We start from the raw sequence: 18,269 nt of genomic DNA, 5'->3' as shown, positions 1-18,269 counted from the left end.
AGCATTGAAGGTTGCTTAGAGACATCTTAAAAATACTGATGCCCAGGTCCGGTCTCAGAAATTCTAACTCAACTGACCAGGGATGGAGCCAGCGGTTGGTATTTTTAAAAGTACTCCAGGTGTTCTTTATGTGCAGCCAGGATTAATCACCAATTCCCTGGGGCTTTATTGCTAAGACTCTTCTCTAGCTCTGGTCAGTTTCTGCTGTGCCTAACCCTAAACTGCTTTTAATCGATTGCTTTCCCTGCACTTGCAGTTCCCAGCATTCTGTTCAAGTTCAGCCAAAACATTAATGACACCAGACCTGTTTCCTATTATTAATTCCCCTCTATCACTGGCTGTTCCCAGGGTAGGGTTTTGGTCACAAATTTCCTGCACTTAGGTATCTCCTCCTATCCCACCTACATAATCTGCTCAGAGTCAACAGCATTTATTTATCCTTCATAAAATATTACTAGGAAGTAAGACAGACAATGCTGAGGATCCACCCTTGAAATTCTCTACCTCTCTTACCACTTAATTAGTATCTGTTACATGCCAAGCATTATGCTAGACACTTCAACTGTGCAGCCCAAATAAAATCTAGAGCTACCATGGTTTTGTCTTTGTGCAATATCCCAGGAAAGAAAGCAGCCCAGTGGCCAATAGAATACAAAAGCAATTGTGATTTTTACTGATCTCTGTTGGCATGAAGAAGTGGTTCATTAATAAGCCATAGAAATCCTTGTTAACTCCTCTTTTGGCGTTCCTCTTGCCCTCATAGCTTTCCTGTAGCTCCTCTGATATGATCTGAATTTGTGGCCAGGCCCAAATCTCATGTCAAACTGTAATTCCTGGTGTTGGAGGAGTGACTGGATCATGGGGGCAGACTTTTTCCCCTTGCTGTTCTTGTGAGAGTGAGTGAATTCTCATGAGATCTAGTTGTTTAAAAGCGTGCAGCACCTCTCCACTTTCTCTCTCTTATTCTTTCTCCAGCCGTTTAAGACATGCCTGCTTCCCCTTTGCCTTCTTCCATGATTGTAAGTTTCCTGGGGCCACCCCAACCATGCTTCCTGTACAGCCTGTAAAACTGTGTGTCAATTAAACCTCTTTTTTTTTTTTTTACAAATTACCCAGTCTCAGGTAGTTCTTTACAGTACTGTGAGAACAAACTCATACACCCTCTATTCATGCCCCAAATCAGCTCCTCAACCCAAAGCTCCTAACTCACTCATCTTGATCTTTCTTCCCCTCTTCCTTTCCTTCTGCTTCTATTTTTCTCTTTCCTAAGTAATTCTTGGCTCTTTAGGATGCAAATTCCCATACTTTCTGCAGTTCTGTGTTTTTCTTCTCTCTCTCTCTCTCACTCACACACACAGACACACACACACACACACACACACACACACACGAGTTCAGATTCTGATTCTGAACTGCTGCAGAAGCTCACACACTGATCTGGTAGACTCTGCTACCATTCGAATGTGTTCCCTCCAAAACTTCGTCATTGCCAATATGTAAGTATTAAGAGGTGGGGCCTTTCAGAGGTGTTCTGTCCATGAGAGCCCCTCCCTCATAATGGAACTAAGTGCCTCATAAAAGAGGCTTCACACAGCATTTGGATCACTTGCCTTTCTACCTCCCTCACCATGTGAGAACCTCCAGAGGGTACAGCATCAAGGCGCCATCTTGGAAGCACAGAGCAGCCCTCCCCAGGCAACTGAGTCTGCCAGAGTCTTGACTTTGGACCTCACAGCCTCCAGAACTGTGAAAAATAAATTTCTGTTCTTTATAAATTATCCAGTCTCAGATGTTTTTTATAGTTTTTTATAGTTGCACAATGGGTCTAAGACACATTCCAAAGACAAGTAATTTAGTGGGTAAATATGGCCAGATGGGGTCATAGTGGATGAAAGACTGCAAATAAATTGTTTGCTATGACTTATTATTGTATCCCTATAACATAGAGAGCTAATCTCACTCAACCCTACTAAAGCCTTATAAAGCATCTGTTACTACCCTCATTCCACAGATAAGGAAACTTTGACAGAGGGAAACTAATCAAGTCATGGAGGCAGAATTGGAACCCAGGCCTGCCTTACTCTTAACCTGTAAATCAGCCAGACCCTCAAAAGGTTTTATAGAGGGGCTCTTGAGACCCTGGACTCAGTGTATGAAGAGCTGGAAGCCTCAAGTATAGACATCCAGCCAGATTGGGCTGTTCAGCACCTACTGGCTGTCTCTGTGACTTCCTGGAGGAGCTGTCACGACTCTCCTTACAGAAACAGCCTTTATCATTTCATGTTTCCAGCAACCGCTCTTAATCTCAGGACTACTTAGCAACTAATAAAGCAGAAAGGGTTAATTCCACATCCCCAACACATGCACAAATGGATCTTGAAGAATCCCTCTCTCTGTATTTAAAAGGATCTTGTTTTCTCCCTTTTCTTTCTTCCTTTAAGATAAACCATGGAGTGGGCGGTGGCCCCAGAGGAAGGAAGGGTTTCCCGCAGCATGGTCACTATCGAAAGCATTATCAACTTTGGGCTGTTTTCTTTCCATTTGCTTTCCCTCCTGGCACTAAAACCTCACTGGAGCTCTGACAGAAGAGAAATGGCTAGAATGGAGAAAGAAACTCTTGCATTTCCCAGAAATTCTGCTCTGGGTTTCCATCACCTCTTTCCTAGCAGGCCAGACCCACAGTGACCCCAAGGGACATGCTCAAAACCCGGCCAGTGTGGGGAGGGTTGCAAGGCAGTCCTGAGTTAGTGCCTCAGACCCAGTTAGTGCCTCTCTGTTCTGCAGGAACTGGATTTCAGAGTCCATTCTTTTATGGTTTAGGATCATGCACACTTGGACAGGACAGAGTTTACCTGAGTCCTCTCTTGGAAGTCATAGTCTGCTGAGCAAATGAATAGTGTAAATGAGGCTTGGGAGTGGGGGAGTGTTTAACCTAATTAAGAGAAACTCTTTTCTCAAACACTTTAGCGCTTTCCCTTTGCACTGTGTGCAGAATGACTCGCTGAATGCAGAGCTGGCCAACATGGGGCCTCTCAGAGGCCACTAGTGAAACAGCACGTTGTTCTCACTACAAAAGTCCCTGTGATCACATGAAGGAGGCAACACTGCTCAGGGCAAGTGTCTTCTCCCAACCACCTTGGCAGAGGCTGAGAGATCAGCTTCTAGACCCTGCTCTGCCTCAAGCAGACCCAACAGTAGTGTGCTGTTCTTCTGAGCACCTGAGTTTTCATCTGGAAGGTATGAAAGCTAAAGAGATGTCTGAGATTCACTGTGGCCCTTGCCCACACTTAGTTCTGGTGGCATAGAACCTTTAAAGAGTCAGAAGAGTTCAACATTTACTGTGAACTTGCTGTGTGTCAGAATAGTGCTGGGTGTCAAAGACATCCCTGTGCATTAGAAAGCTGTACACTCTCAGGGAGTGGACTGCTCAATGTACACCCTTGTTACCCCAAGGGAGGCACTTACACACATATACACCCGAGCTTGCATAAATGTTCAGGAAGATCCTGGACCCACTAAGTCCCACCCTAGCACCTCAGATGACCAATTCCTGGTTTAGATGACCTCAAAGATTTTCTCCAGCCCTAATGACTTATATTACAGAAAAATGCTTTTTTTCGTATATGACATCTTCCTTATTTCCTACAGTTAATTGTAAATAAGACAGCACGAAGCCAACATAATAGGAAGCTAGGGTCAGATTTTAGTTTTAGGTCTATTTATTTAGCCATGGGGCCTTGAGCCAACCACCTAAACTCTCCACACCTCTGTTTCCTGATCAACAAAATAGGGATAAAATGCTGCCCTCATGCATTGTGCATGTCACTCAAATGTCATGAAAATCAAGTGAGACTACATATCCAAAGGGCTTCTGGGAGTATGAAGATCAGGAATGAATGTAAAATGTTGACGCTGTCCTTAACAGGACTGTGTCTTTGTCATTGGAGCTGTGCCACATTGCGAAGCTCACATCTCATTCTTCTTTTTCTCATCCGTGAAATGGGTATGGTGGCTTTAATCTCACAGAATTCAGAGGGTTGGAGATAGTCTACACAAAGGTTAACTTTTAAGGGTTCGGTGCACAGAAAGGGCTTCCAGAACCGGCACCTGTTTGATGCTACTGTTGTGCAATTATTGGATTTGGAGTATTGCAATAACAGTTTGCTGGTATTTTCTGCAGAGACTGTGGAAGGCGGTCCTTCTTTCTCAGCCACCTTCACCCCTGGACTCCATGTCAAGGTGTGTATTCCCAACAGCAGCACGCCTGCCCTGAAGTCTTAATGAGAATGAGGAGCCCTGCGGCAGCTAGAAGATGCAGCCGCTAGCCATGCATGAAGTTAATTTAGCTTCTGTAAATGTCTGGCGGTTTGGGGAGCAAGAGACAGGCTTGGCCTGCATAGATGATCCGTGCTCTGCCTTGGAAATGATGGGGGAGAAACAGCCCTCCCAAACTGAGGAGTTCCATCTTGAAGTGACTGCACCAGAACCTGGGAAGACTGGGCTTGTTTTCATCTTAAGCTGAAAATGTTTCCAAAGACATTTTATTGTTTTTCTACTCACTGCTAACTCAGTAAAAGTGGTTCTTTTAATTAATTTCATTGTTCCTCATTGTGCTGTTTTTGAACTAAATAAAAATGTTCTTTCTGCTCTCTCCATGGCTCTTGCAGCCTCCAGCCATTTCCCGGCATTCATCAGCTCCCCAAATGCCAGTGGCGGATGGGATCTCAGACCATTTAAGCCAATCCACCTCATTTTGCAGATGAGAAAACTGAGGCCCAGAGAGGGATAGTGACCTATTCAAGGTTACACACTGAATTAATGGCCAAGTTGGGATTCATACCCACTTGGGAAAGGCTCGGCCATGCATCTAACATCTGACAGTTCTTGCAAAGGCTGCATTAGAACATGTTCTCAAACAACACATGAGCACAGGGAGGGGGGCATCACACACTGGGGTCTGTTGGTGGGGGTAAGAGAAGGATAGTAGGGGGTGGGGAGGTTGGGGAGGGATAACATGGGGAGAAATGCCAGATACAGGTGACAGGGGGATAGAGGCAGCAAATCACCTTGTCATGTGTGTACCTATGCAACAGTCCTGCAGGATCTGCACATGGACCCCAGAACCTAAAGTACAATAGAAAAAAAAAAAGAACATGTTCTCACCCACAGTTGAAAACCGTCTTGGTGTTGTTTCCTTTTAATTTAAACAGATACCCGTTTATCTATATACAAAGAGGTGATTATTTTTTCCAGCTAGAGCTATTCTTCCACTTAAAAATGAACAGATGAGTTCCTGGACATTTTGCTATAAAGCAACTTTCTATTTCAGCAACCCCTTTCTTCCTATTGATTTTTTCTCGTAAAATCAAAGCAGTAGATTGTTGTGAAAAGAAAATTGGCCTCTGGATTTAACAAAATTACCCAGGAATGTGGCAATCTATACCAAATACCTGTTTAAAGAGAAAACAAAAATACTGCAATGAAATATTAATAAGAATTCTGAAAATATTACCAATGCCTGGTGCTAACGGTGATAGAGTAAAAATAGGAAAGGTGGTAACTGTAGTCCAAGACAAAAAAAAGTGGCAGTTTTTTAATCTGCTTACTGGGTTTCCCACCTTCCTCCCACTGGCAAAGATGCATTCCTTGGGGAACTAGAAATCAGCGGAGTTTACCCTCAACTGAAAATATCTCAGCACCTCCAAGTTTCCACCTGAGTTCTCTGAAACATTCTCTACTTTTGCAATCATTTAAGTTCACTGACATCTTTCCAAATATCCTTGCCTGGTTACACAGCCATGGGTGTTTATGTGATCACTGGTCAGACTTCTGTTAAGGATGGATACTACCCCTCATATCCATTTAGTTGCCACCTCTTTGGGAAAAAAATCTTGATTTCTAGATTTTGCTCCCCAAACCAGCCTGAGCACATTATCCAAAACTCTATAAAGGCCCTGAGAAGTAGTTGCAAACTGTTTCAGTTCAGACACAATTTCTTTTGTACACTGCTAGTTCCTTGAGGACTGAGGCTGTGCCTGATTTCTGCTTAAAGGGAATGATAGAGAAAGTGTATGATCTGGAGACAAAAGTCATGAGTTTGAGCTGTGGCTCTGCCGTTAGCACACCCTCCATTGTCTTACTGATGTGTTTGTGTCCTCATGATCCCTCTCTTATACTGCAAGACAGGAATTGTCTCCTTCTCACTCACTACTCTATCTCCAGGACCGAGAATGGTGTTTTATTCTTAGCAGGCTCACGGTGGGTTTTTATTGATGGGATTTTTGAAAGGACATACAGATTTGAGCCACGACTTTGTGTCAAATCTTCACCTATGAAGTGGGAATAATGATATGCATTATTTTATATCCACAAGACCATTCAATATTACAAACAGCCCAGCGCAGCAGGTATTGTTATCATAATGCACATATGTGAGGAAAATGAGGTATAGAGGTGAGTTTTCACAGCTTGAAAAGGAGGAGCAGAATCTAGAACACAGGTAATCAATGCTGAATTCAATGTACCTGTAGATGTTATCTTTGAAAATGGAAGAAACACCCCGTAGTCTATCCACTGCTCCCCGGCATTAAAAGCAGAGATATTTTAATTTGTGAGAGCTCCATTAGGTATGGAAATACACAACCCACTTCACCTCCACAGGGGCTGGTGCTAGACCTTGGTCCTGCTCGATAAGAGAAACGTAGACTTCTTACAGCAAATTCAAGGTAGTCTTCTGTCCTTTCTTTGCAATTCCTAACATGTGCTTCCTGGAGAGAGTGTGCTTTTAGACAAACACTTTAAGAAGTACCTGTGTTGTTCTAGAACTATATTAGTTGCTGTGGCTGACACAAACCTGAGCGCCCCACACTCAAATGAGTGTGTAGTCTGGTTGGTGAAGGAAGGCATTATGTTCGAGTCAACCTTGCTTCATACACGTTCACTTGCAGCTATAAATTTACTCTTTTAATAATGCATGGATGCTATCTCATTTACATACTCCACTAGGATCATTTCACTAGCAACCATTCACCATCGTTTCACAGGAGGAAATGTCTGGAGTCATAAAATATTGGAAGGAATTTTAGAGCAGATAAGACCTGACTCCCACAGGTGTTCCTAGAGACCAGCACAGTTCTTCAGAGAATACATTAATCCTCTCCCCACAGGGAAATGATTTCTTGCTCCTCTCACTGCTGCTGTCCTGCCCTCAGCACAAGCCCACAGCCAAGTCCTCTTCTTGCAATGAAATCTTTCTGGCTCCATCTCCTACCACTCCCTCATCTCTCATTCAGCTCTGGCTGCCCAGCTCTCATGGCTGATCCTTGAACATACCTGGGTCTCTCTTATGCCAGGGACTTTGCATAGGTTCTTCTCGTGCCTGGAATACTTTTCTTCAGATAGCCATGTAGCTCCCGCAACTTCTCAAAGACTTGAAGTCTTCGTTCAAATGAAGTCTTCCTTGATCATCCCCCTCCTTGATGCCCCCATCCCACACCAACTAGTTACAATTTAAACTATTCCTCACTATGTGGCATTCTCAGCCCACTCCCTTACTTTATTTGTTTTCATACCACTTTTTCCCATCATATAAACTGTATATTCTACTTGTCTATTTTTATTGTCTATATTCTAGGAAGTAGGTAGGCTCTGTGAAGATAAGGACTTTTGTCTGTTTTCTCTATTACTGTCATCCAGTGTCAAGAAAGGTGCCTGGCACAAAGCAGGCATTCAATAAATGAATGAATGAATACTCTGAGGAATGTTTCACAGTGCTCAAACTAAAATTACATTAAATTAAAAAAAGACTCCCACTACCTTCTAAATGGGTATAGCCCTTCATAGTTTATAAACATATTTGTATGATTAATCTCACTTAATCTCCTTGCTATGGACTGAATTCTATTCTTCCAAAATTCACATGTGGAAGCCCTAACCCCCAGTAAGACTGCAATATTTGGAGACAGGATCTTTTGAAGATAATTGAGGTTAAATGAAGTCATAAGAGTAGGGCTCCAGTCTGATAAGCCTTCAAAGAAGAGAAAAAGAAAGATACATTTTTTTTCTCTCTCTCTGCACTGTGAGGACACAGTGAGAAGGCAGCTATCTGCAAGTCAGGAAGAGAGCCTTCACCAGAAAATTGAATCTGCTAGCACCTTGACTTTGGACTTACAGGCTCCAGAATTGTGAGAAATAAGTTTTTGTTGTTTAAGACACCTGTCTATGGTGTTTTGTAATGGCAGCCTGAGAAGACGGAGACACGCCACAAAACAGACCCAGCCTGGCAGATTTGATCATCCCATTTTCAAGACACAACAGCCCAGAGGAACTTAATTCACATAAGTTGTAATAAGTCTGCTCTGATTCCATTGCACCAGGCTAACACAGAGCCTGGCCAACCCCCAAAGTCTGAACCCCACACGATTGGCTCTTCACTCCACAACTACCTCCCACTACTAGTGTCCATTTTGCAAAGGGCATACAAAAAAATACAACATTTTTCAAACATCCCCCAAAGAATGAAAGTCGTGAGGGTTTCCAGCAAGCGCGTTGTACCTAAGCCCAAGAAAGAGTGCATATTTTAATTGGAGAGCCAAGATTTCATGCATGCACTCTGTCCTGCTCCCCACAATCTATATCCTTCCAGCACCACTTTCAGCTTTTTAAAAATCCACCCCAGCCTGGGCGCGGTGGCTCACTCCTGTAATCCCAGCACTTTGGGAGGCCGAGTTGGGCAGATCACAAGGTCAAGAGATCGAGACCATCCTGGCCAACATGGTGAAACCCCATCTCTACTAAAAAATACAGAAATTAGCTGGGCATGGTGGCATACGCCTGTAGTCCCAAATACTCGGGAGGCTGAGGCAGGAGAATTGCTTGAACCCAGGAGGCAGAGATTGCAGCGAGCTGAGATTGCACCACTGCACTCCAGCCTGGCACCTGGCAACAGAGAGACTCTGTCTCAAAAAAAAAAAATCTACCCCATATTTTCATTGATCCACAATCCATCCGTTCTAAATTTTTGAGGGGCTACTATCTAAGTTAACATCATCCAATGCAAATTTCATTCCATCAGAGGGATCAGCAAAAAAGAAACAGACCAACCAGCATTTATCTAGGGCTACTTGTGGGCTGGGTACTATATTAATACTTTGAATTTGTTTTCTTACTTAATCATCCTGCCAATTTTATATGAGATCCATCTGTCTATTATAGAGGCAGAAAGTGAGGGTTAAACAGGGTAGGGTCTTGCACAAGCTAACAGTGCTACCAGGTGACAGAGTCATCATTATTGGGCTTCACAACCTGAGTCCTCTTCATTGCATGGTGCTGCAGGTGACAGCCATGGACCTGGAACTGCTTCAGGGGTAATTCCAGTTTCCTCATCTCTCTCCTCCCCCATCCTTACCTCTCACACGTCCAGTATTAGCCAGTTCCTATTATTGCTGAAGCAATAGTAAGTTTGAGGGACAACCACCAAATATAACTATAGTAACAAAACATAACAAGAGTTAACATCATTAACTACTCATCATGCAATTGCTACAACTATCCTAGGAGGAAGCTACCACTGTTTTGATCATTTAACAAATGATGGTACAGGGCATCAGGGAGATTAAGTGATCTTCACAGGGTCACACACCACCCCAAGAAAGGATGGAGATTCAAATGCAAGAGGCAGCTCAGCTTAATGGGGAAGTGGGAAAGCATATATCTCAACAAAGACAAATACCAAATGTGTCTACCATATGTGAAGCACAGGGCTATGCTCTGGAGGGGGATGCAAAAATGAGTAAAGGAGCTTATGGTGCTCTGCTGAGAAAGAGAAGGCTCTCACAACACAAGAGTTGAACTTGGGTACAAGAGAGTAGAGTTTATAAGGAACTCTTTAGGGTTCCACCTCACTGATGTAACTATTGGAAATTCCTTCCCAACTATCCTGGGTCAGAGACAGAAGAGACTGGTTGGAGAGCCCGAGAGAGCCTCTGAGCATTAAGCCAGCAGTCCTGAATCATGAAGAGCCTCTCAGCAGAGTCCTCAAATGCACTTCTATTCAATCACTCAGATGTTTCTTCTTTGAGCATCTAAGAGGCAATATGATCAAAGGGAGACAAGGTTGTGTAATAGAAAGAATGGTAACTTTGGCATCAAACTTGTTATAAACTCCCCTTATTATAAGCTCTGATTCTCTGGGAAATTGCACATTTCCCTGAGGCTCAGTTCCCCAGCTGTCACTTGGGGATATTAACTCCTCATATGGTGTTAGAGAAGTAAATGCTATAACAAATGTAGAAAAACATAGCACACACTAACCCTCAAACCAGGTTAGTTCTTCCCACCTCTCAATGGGGCTAACACTTGGTGTGAGGTGCTGGGGAAAAACAAAGAGTTTTAATGCTTGCTATTGCTTTCTGGAAGCTCATAACTTAGTTGGGATTTAGGAGACAGGGACCAGCAGAAGAAAATATATACTGCAGGCTGGGCACCATGGCTCATGCCTGTAATCCTCAGCACTTTGAGAGGCTAAGGCAGGCAGATCATGAGGTCAGGAATTCGAGACCAGCCTGACCAACATGGTGACACCCCATCTCTACTAAAAATACAAAAACTAGCCAGGCATGGTGGCATGCACCTGTAATCCCAGTTACTCAGAAGACTGAGGCAGAAGAATCACTTGAACCCAGGAGGCAGAGGTTGCAGTGAGCTGAGATCGTGCTACTGCACTCCAGCCTGGGTTAGAGAGAGATTCTATCTCAAAAGAAAAAAAAAAGAAAGAAAGAAAGAGAAGAAAAGAAAATATATACTGCAATCTCCTAAGTAGTCTTTCACCTTTAATATTCCTCCCTCTGATCCATCCTGTGGAGTACCCTTTAGCAACACAAAACTTATCATGTCCCTTATAACCACGGATCTGCTAGGCATATCTCTAACAGAAATATGTCCATATGTTCATCAAAAGACAGGAAAATTTGCTCAGCATCATTCTCATTAGACAATTGTAAGACAAAGTCACACTAAGATTCCACTGCACACTTACTAGAATGTTTTAAGTCCAAAGGACAAGCTTTTGGTAAGTATGTAGAGCACTATAATCCTCATATGCTGCTGGTGGGAATATAAAATGGTACAATCACTTTGGAATCCAATTTAAATTGGATTCCAATTTCTTAAAACTGTAAGCAACCACCTATTACATGACCCAGCCATTTCACCTCACATATTTACCTAATAAAAATAGAAGCCTAAGTCCCCCCAAAACTTATATATGAATATTTATAACTTACATCCATCAACATATGAATGATAAGCAATAGAATACTACTCAACAATAAAAAACGACAAACGATTATATACATAAACAGGAGTAAATCTCAAAATTATCCCATGTGAAACAATCCAGACTAAAAACAGCACATGTTGTATGATTCCATCCACATAACATACTAGAAAATGCAAACTAGTTATCTAGTAAGGGAAAGCCAATCAGTGGCTGGCTGGAGACAATGGAAAGGTGTGGGAGGACAGGAGGGAGGGATGACAAAACGGTAGAAGGAAACATTGATGGGGACTATGAATTTGTCCCCTATCTTGATTGCTGTGATGGTTTCATCCATTTATGTCCAAACTTATAAAATTGTATAATTTGAGACAGCACTTGGTTTGAGCTGTTGGGGAGAAAGACTTTTAATGCAATGCTTTTTATTGCTTTTTAGGAGCTTATAATTTAGTTGGGATTTAGTTTATTGACAATTTATGCCAATTATAACAAAATAAAGCTATTTTAAGGACATGTATCAGAATGTTTATAGCAGCTTTATTCATAATAGCTTCGAATGAGACACAGTATAAATGTTCCTCAACAGTAAAATAAATGTTGATTCATATATTTGCAGAATATTATACAGCAATGAACAAATTGCAGTTACACACAACATGGATGATTGTCACAAACATAAAGCTGAGCAAAATAAGACACAAAAAAATAAATACTGCATGATTTTACATATAGAAGGTTGAAAATATACATGAAATACACCCATTGTGTTAGAAAGTAGTGGAGCAGCGATTTTACGGAAGAAGAAAGGGTATGGTGGCGCAGTAGGCCAGGAGCTCCTGGGATGCTGGTGATGCTGTATTCCCTGGTTCCAGTGATTCATTTACGGTGGTATCCTCTTACAACAATGCATTAAACTGTAGACATGTGAATTCTCTATTTTTCTACATGTATGCTGTGCCTTATTAAACATATTTAATTTTTAAAGGTTATTACAGTGGTATGTGATAAAAGGCAGTATTGATCGGGGCTAAACAAATGCCTTAAATGAGTGGGGGATGGAGGGCAGTAATGTGATTAGGAGGAAGAGCAAAAGAGGTCTAAGGCTGTGTAGCCAGGAGCAGAAGATGCCTAGGCACTTTTGGTTTGACAGAAATTTTTCCACTCCTACAATGCAAAATGATTTCAAATATACAAATTTTAAAACTTTGCATTTGTTTAGTGCTTTATATCTTATAGTTTTCAAGGTTGCAGTCCCACAAGGATAGTAACTCTGTTAATCCATGCAGAAAGTAGACATTCAGCAAATGTTTACTTGAGTGAATTAGAAACACTTTTACCTTCACTAATTTAATGATTTCTCACAAGCATTCTGTAGATAAGCAGGGTGAGAGTTATTAGTTTCTTTTCATAGAGGGGAAAACCAAAGCTCCTAGGAGCTCAGGCCTCTTGTAGATGGTGTGTTTTGAATCCTGGCTAGTGGCCTTTGAGCTCTGTGACCTTGGACAGGGTTGGAACCAAGAGTGCAATCCCCTGCCTTCAGCAGCAGCCTCCCTCCCTGGCCTAGTCATGAAAGCAAAAACTGGGTCAAGTTCTAATTCCCTGACGGAGAGGCACACAGTGCAAAATTGGTGACCTTTGCTATTCCAAAGGCATCCATATTCTCCCTGTTGAGGACACACAAAGATGCAATAAATTATCTTTGTTTTTATGGATGAAACATTTCATACAAAATAAAAGCAGATCATACCCTTGAATCTCACGCATGCATGTGCCCACGCATGCACACACACACACACACCAAGAAGAAGGCCTGAAGGGACAGCAGTCAATCCCTTTGGAAGAACTGAGGGCTGTGTTGCCAGAGGATGCCCAGGCAGAAGCTAAGTAATACTGTCCCTGGTGAAAATTGCTTAGTGTAATTATATCCCCAGAGAATACCAGCTTCCAGATGGGCCCCAGAGCATTGTTTACATACAGTCTTTTAGTCCAATAACATGATTCTAATGAAGCAGGAAGGAAGAACAAGAATAAGAAAATTAAAAAGTCAAATTTTCATCCTTAATCTCTAGGGCTGCAAATAGGATGTGGCTGTGGTTCAGAAGCAGAGAAAGGTGAGGTGGGGGAAGAAGCCCATTTTGAAAGCAGCCAGGCATTCCTAGAATGGTCATGACAAGGGTGAGCTTTAATCTCAATTTCTACAGCTTGATCCACATTCCCTTGGAGGACAGAACTTTTCAAGGAGGAGGCGTCTAGAGGAGGATCAGAAAAGGAAATCCTGAATCTACCTGTTTGTTTCCATCTCTCTTCCACTTGAGAAGTCCCCAGAGGATGCGGCCTTTAGTGGATATGTTTGTTTGGGGTTGAAGGAATGGTGTCTAGGGATGAGTACAGGAGCCCTAGTTGGAGACCTTCCAGTAGTCACGTCCTCTCATCTGTAGCATCCTGCTGATGAAGACTTCACATTCCCCTTGGACTGCTCGTCATTGTCTGGGCATCCCATGGTTCAAATGCCTCTGGAAGACTATTACTTGGAGTTACTCTCATTTATTTATTCAGCATCTTCTCTGAGACACATACTAAGTGTCCAAAGATGAACAAGAATGCTTTCTGCCTCTTGCTCTCAGTGAGCTCACAGTCAAACACAGGAAGTTGAACAAGGAAAGTGATTTCTAGGGTATACTGAATGCTTCCATAGAAGGACATGCTTAACGAGACCAGGGGTGGGGAAGATGTGGATGTGGCATCCTCTATCCTTTTCTTCCAGATCTTGAGAACCTGTGCAGGCCTGTGCCAGCCACCCTCACAGCATATAATCCCGCCTAGCATCCAGAAAGTCCCCACCACTCTTCCTCTCCATGTCCTCTTCTTTGCCAAAGCAGGTAGTAATATTCCCAAAGCACAACCTCCCATCCCCATGTAAGGTAAACTAAAATATTATCCACCGCCAATGTCAGCCAGAGTTATGCCAGGGAACAAGGCAAGTTCTATAGCAGCTCCTTCTACATTAATATACTCTTAAAAGAAGATAATTAAAGCAGTAGTCTTCTTTGAAACCTGGGGCCCCTAATCTCTCTTCTACCTGCTGAGACTCTACCTGGAATTCTACCTTTGGGTTCACTAATTTTCAGTCTTTCCCAAGAATATTAATGGAAAAACTGCAAGACCACTGACCAAGGCCTCAGGACATGTAGACTGCATCCCCACTGCTACTGTCTGTCTGACTTGGGGCAAATTACTTTCCCTGCATGGACTTCTGTTTAGTCTTCTGCAGAACGAAGGATTAAAGAGTTGTTTTATGTTCAGAACAGGTGAGGCCTTACAGGTCATAAAACAACACATCAGGAAAGACTATTTTACCCCTGGCTGAAAGTAAAATTGGTTCTGAATGAGAAAAGGGCAGGAAGAAGAAAACTGGGGTAGTGCCTACACAAACAAGGTCACTGACAATTTCTTATAGCCCTGTATACACACACCACTCCTCACATCAAAAGCTTAAATGAGTCTCTTTCCCTTGAATCTGGCCAGCCTCGTAAATTGCTTTGGTCCATGGAATATGGAGGCAGTTTCACTGTCTCCATCTAGAGTATAGGGTTTTGGGGACCAGAAAACTCCCACTTTTTCCCTCTTGGAATCCTGCACCACAATGTCAAGAGGCCCAACCACCCTGCTAGGGAGACAAAATGGGGTGCTAGAGATGCCTTTTTAGTTTCCCACTGTTTCAGCCATCTCTGCTGAAACATCAAACATAGATGAAACCATACTGAATTTTCACCTCTAGTTGAGCTTACTTGCAACCACAAGCAAGTAAGACAAGCAGAAGAACTTGCCAGCTGAGCCCTACCCAATTTACCAATTTATGAGCAAATAAATCATTGTTAATTTAAGCCACTATGTTTTGGACTGGTTTGTTACAAAGCACCAGATAACCAAAATCTGGTTATCTGGTGCAGAGGTAAATGCCATAAGTGACAACCTTAAGAAGGCTGGAGACGATAGTTAGAGGTTTGGATTAGGGATAGCGCTTTGGGGTTGTGCAATAGTACCTGAGAGAAATTGATCATTGAAAATGTGTTACAAAGACATTTCATTGTCATGGAATATGTTGTCACAGGAATTAACCAATGCTGGCTGGCCATGCCCATGCAGATGACCCTCTGCCAAGAACTGGAAGCCAGCTTCGTTCCAAACACGGAGGAGGTAAAATTTTTATCCATAAATGCCTAACTTATTTCCATGCTGCCCTCCTCCCCCACCAGTCCAACTCTCACTCAAAGGACTAGAGATGAAAAACCATGGAAACAAATGGCTTTGTGTAGTACTGAATGGGAAACAGCAGCTGGGACTTAGAAAAGCGAAAGCTGTTGTGTTGTTAATAACACTTTTGTGGGCAATTTTGTTGTCTTTGATGGTAAAAGAGTAACACAAGCTCCAGTTTGTTCTTCCAAGCCTGGGGGGTAGGCTTTCCTTATAGAACTCCCTGTCTGTTAGATTTACTCCCCAGCTGAACCACATACACCCTCACTCCTCTCCCTCCCAATATTAATCACAATAGCTACCAATTTCTGAGAACTCTCCGTGCCAGCCATTGGGCTACAGAACTTATGCCATCTCATTTAGTCCTTATAATGAACCTTTGAGGACATACTTATGCCCATTTTTACAGATTAGAAAACTGACGGTCAGAGTATTAATTAATGTCTTATACCTAATAAACGGTACAGCTGATATTTAAAGTGAGGTCTGCAAGGCCCCAAAGCCCATGCTGTTAACCATTTCTCCAAACTGAATATAGTCTCACTTCTGACCCTTAACAGGGCCACCCATTTATGCATATGTACATCCATGTATTCAACATATATGTAATGAGCACCTAGTTTGTGAAGTAACAAATAATACATTAATGAACAAGACAGTTATCATCTCAACCTTCATGGAGCCTACAGTCTCCAAAACAGATTCCTACCATGACATTCACCATAAACCCTCACTTTGCAATATCCTGAAACCTCCTTCCATATTCCAACCTCCCAGTCCCTCATCCCTACTTCCAGCCATGACTCTAACATTCTGCTATGTGGCCCTGATGTTGGTCTTTGCTATTCTTGACATGATGTATATGTTTCTCCTAAAAAGACTGGGGTATTTTCATGACACCAATGGGCCACATTTCCACCCAATTATACCCATGCCCTTTGCAGGATGACTTTGTAGTTCTTTCAACCAAGTGTTGGAATCTTTTTATCCCCTCAATCTGGGCTGTTCTGCTGACTTGCTATGGCCAATGAAATGCTGCAGAAATGATTGTGTGCCAGTTCTGAGCCTGTGCCTCAGGATACTTGAATGTGTGGACTAGCTCTCTGGTACCTCTGCCTCCACTGTGAGACTGCAGCCCTCATGAGTCAATATTCTAGGAACCGAAGAGAAAGTTGTAAAAGAAACAAGCATGGTCCTCACTTAGACAAAGTTTACACCCTGGTAAAGCAATAAATCATAAATGAGAATCTTGGATTTTCCAGGTCAGAAGGAACCATTATACAACCTCAAATAATGCTCCAATTTCATATTAAAACCATAAGGTTTTGGGCCCTTTCAAAAACAGGGAGCTCATTATGAGCTAACAAAGCAGTTCCAGTTTTTGATGGAACACAAAGAGTTTTTTCCTCTAGTGAATGGATGCCCATCTATTGGGAGTGTCCACACTTTTATTTATGGATCTTTCTCAGGACCACCTGCAACTTGTCTAACTGCAAATGTGTTCTGAGTTCTGTCTTATCTAGGATACGTCTTCTTAATTCCCTTAGCGATTCCTCAATGTCATGACTTTGAGACCCCTTGCCATTCTCTCTCCTGAACTTGCTACCTTTCTCTACATTCTTCTAAAATTTGGTTCAGAGAAATATACTCAAAATTTATCAACTTCTTATACTATATTCCTCTTGGTGCTTCAGATTCCTTCATCCTATATTAAAGAAATTAAACTCAGAGGCTTGCATGGAAAGATAGGAGATTGCAACAGAATGAATCCTAGATGCTCAACAGCCTCTCTCTGCTGTGCTTTATTTCCAGCACTGTTGTTGAAGCTTCCATCCTCCTATCATGTCCTAAGCCAAGGATTTTACCTGTAAAGTCCTACTGTGCAGCAAAGAGACTTGAAATCAGAAGAGCTGGTTCTGAATCCCAGTTCTGGTACTTTACAGCTAAATGACCTTGGACATATTACATAACTGCTCTATGTCAATTCTTTTATTCATAAATCTAGACCATCACTTTTTTCCTTCCAGGTCACAGAAATTGGGTAGGCTACAAGCGAGGGCATGGCGTGCTGTGTGTAAACGCAGTCCTCCATTGGATACTGTGCAGATCAGAGGTGGCATGTTGGTGCTGTTGTGAGAACTACAGACCAGCAGCATAGTGAACACCATTCTATTTATGAGATATATTTATTGACGGACTTGGGGGCTCTGCTTCTCTGTGAAAATTCAATATGATGTTAATAATTCCAGAGAAGAGACTGTGTGGCAATAACTGACTTTCCTAATGGGTATATCACGTTTTGTGATGTTCTAAGATAAGAATGATGTTTAGGAATATGTTGTGTGGTGGCCAGGAACAGCTCCCATCTGTAATCCCAGCACCTTGGGAGTACAAGAGGGGAGGATCACTTGACCTCAGACTTTCAAGACCAGCCTGGACAACATACAGAGACCCTGTCTCTACAAAAACTTAAAAATTTGCCAGGTGTGTCAGTACATGCCTGTGGTCCAAGCTACTCAGGAGGCTAATGTGGGAGGATGACTTGAGTCCAGGAGATCAACACTACAGTGAGCCATGGATTGTGTCACTGCACTCCAGCCTGGGCAACAGAGCAAGACCCCGTCTCAAAACAAACAAGGAAGATGTTGTAAGCAGTAGTCCTGGAAGGGGAAACTTCAGGATGGTAGGAGAGCCCTCCAAAGCTGGAGTAAGATCCAACTGGCCCAAGGTCCTGTCTTGT

At 42.5% G+C, this 18,269-nt stretch overlaps 1 protein-coding gene and 1 long non-coding RNA gene across 4 annotated transcripts in view; both read right to left on the bottom strand.

Moving 5' to 3' along the window:
- ASIC2 (acid sensing ion channel subunit 2) overlaps positions 1-18,269 on the bottom strand; it is a 1,111,991-nt gene that overhangs the window by 997,792 nt on the left and 95,930 nt on the right. The window lies entirely within an intron of this gene.
- The window catches only part of LOC144582642 (uncharacterized), a 71,209-nt gene that overhangs the window by 22,916 nt on the left and 30,024 nt on the right, over positions 1-18,269 (bottom strand). For both annotated transcript variants that reach the window (XR_013535762.1, XR_013535763.1), the window contains exon 2: positions 1-18,269. This exon is cut by the window's left edge and continues 22,916 nt beyond it; it is cut by the window's right edge and continues 26,764 nt beyond it. This is a non-coding gene — a long non-coding RNA (uncharacterized LOC144582642).

Source organism: Callithrix jacchus, chromosome 5 (genome assembly GCF_049354715.1).
Source record: "Callithrix jacchus isolate 240 chromosome 5, calJac240_pri, whole genome shotgun sequence".
Classification (NCBI taxonomy): domain Eukaryota; kingdom Metazoa; phylum Chordata; class Mammalia; order Primates; family Cebidae; genus Callithrix; species Callithrix jacchus.
The sequence above is the reverse complement of the archived record's forward strand: the minus strand, read 5'-3'. Positions and strand labels throughout refer to the sequence as shown.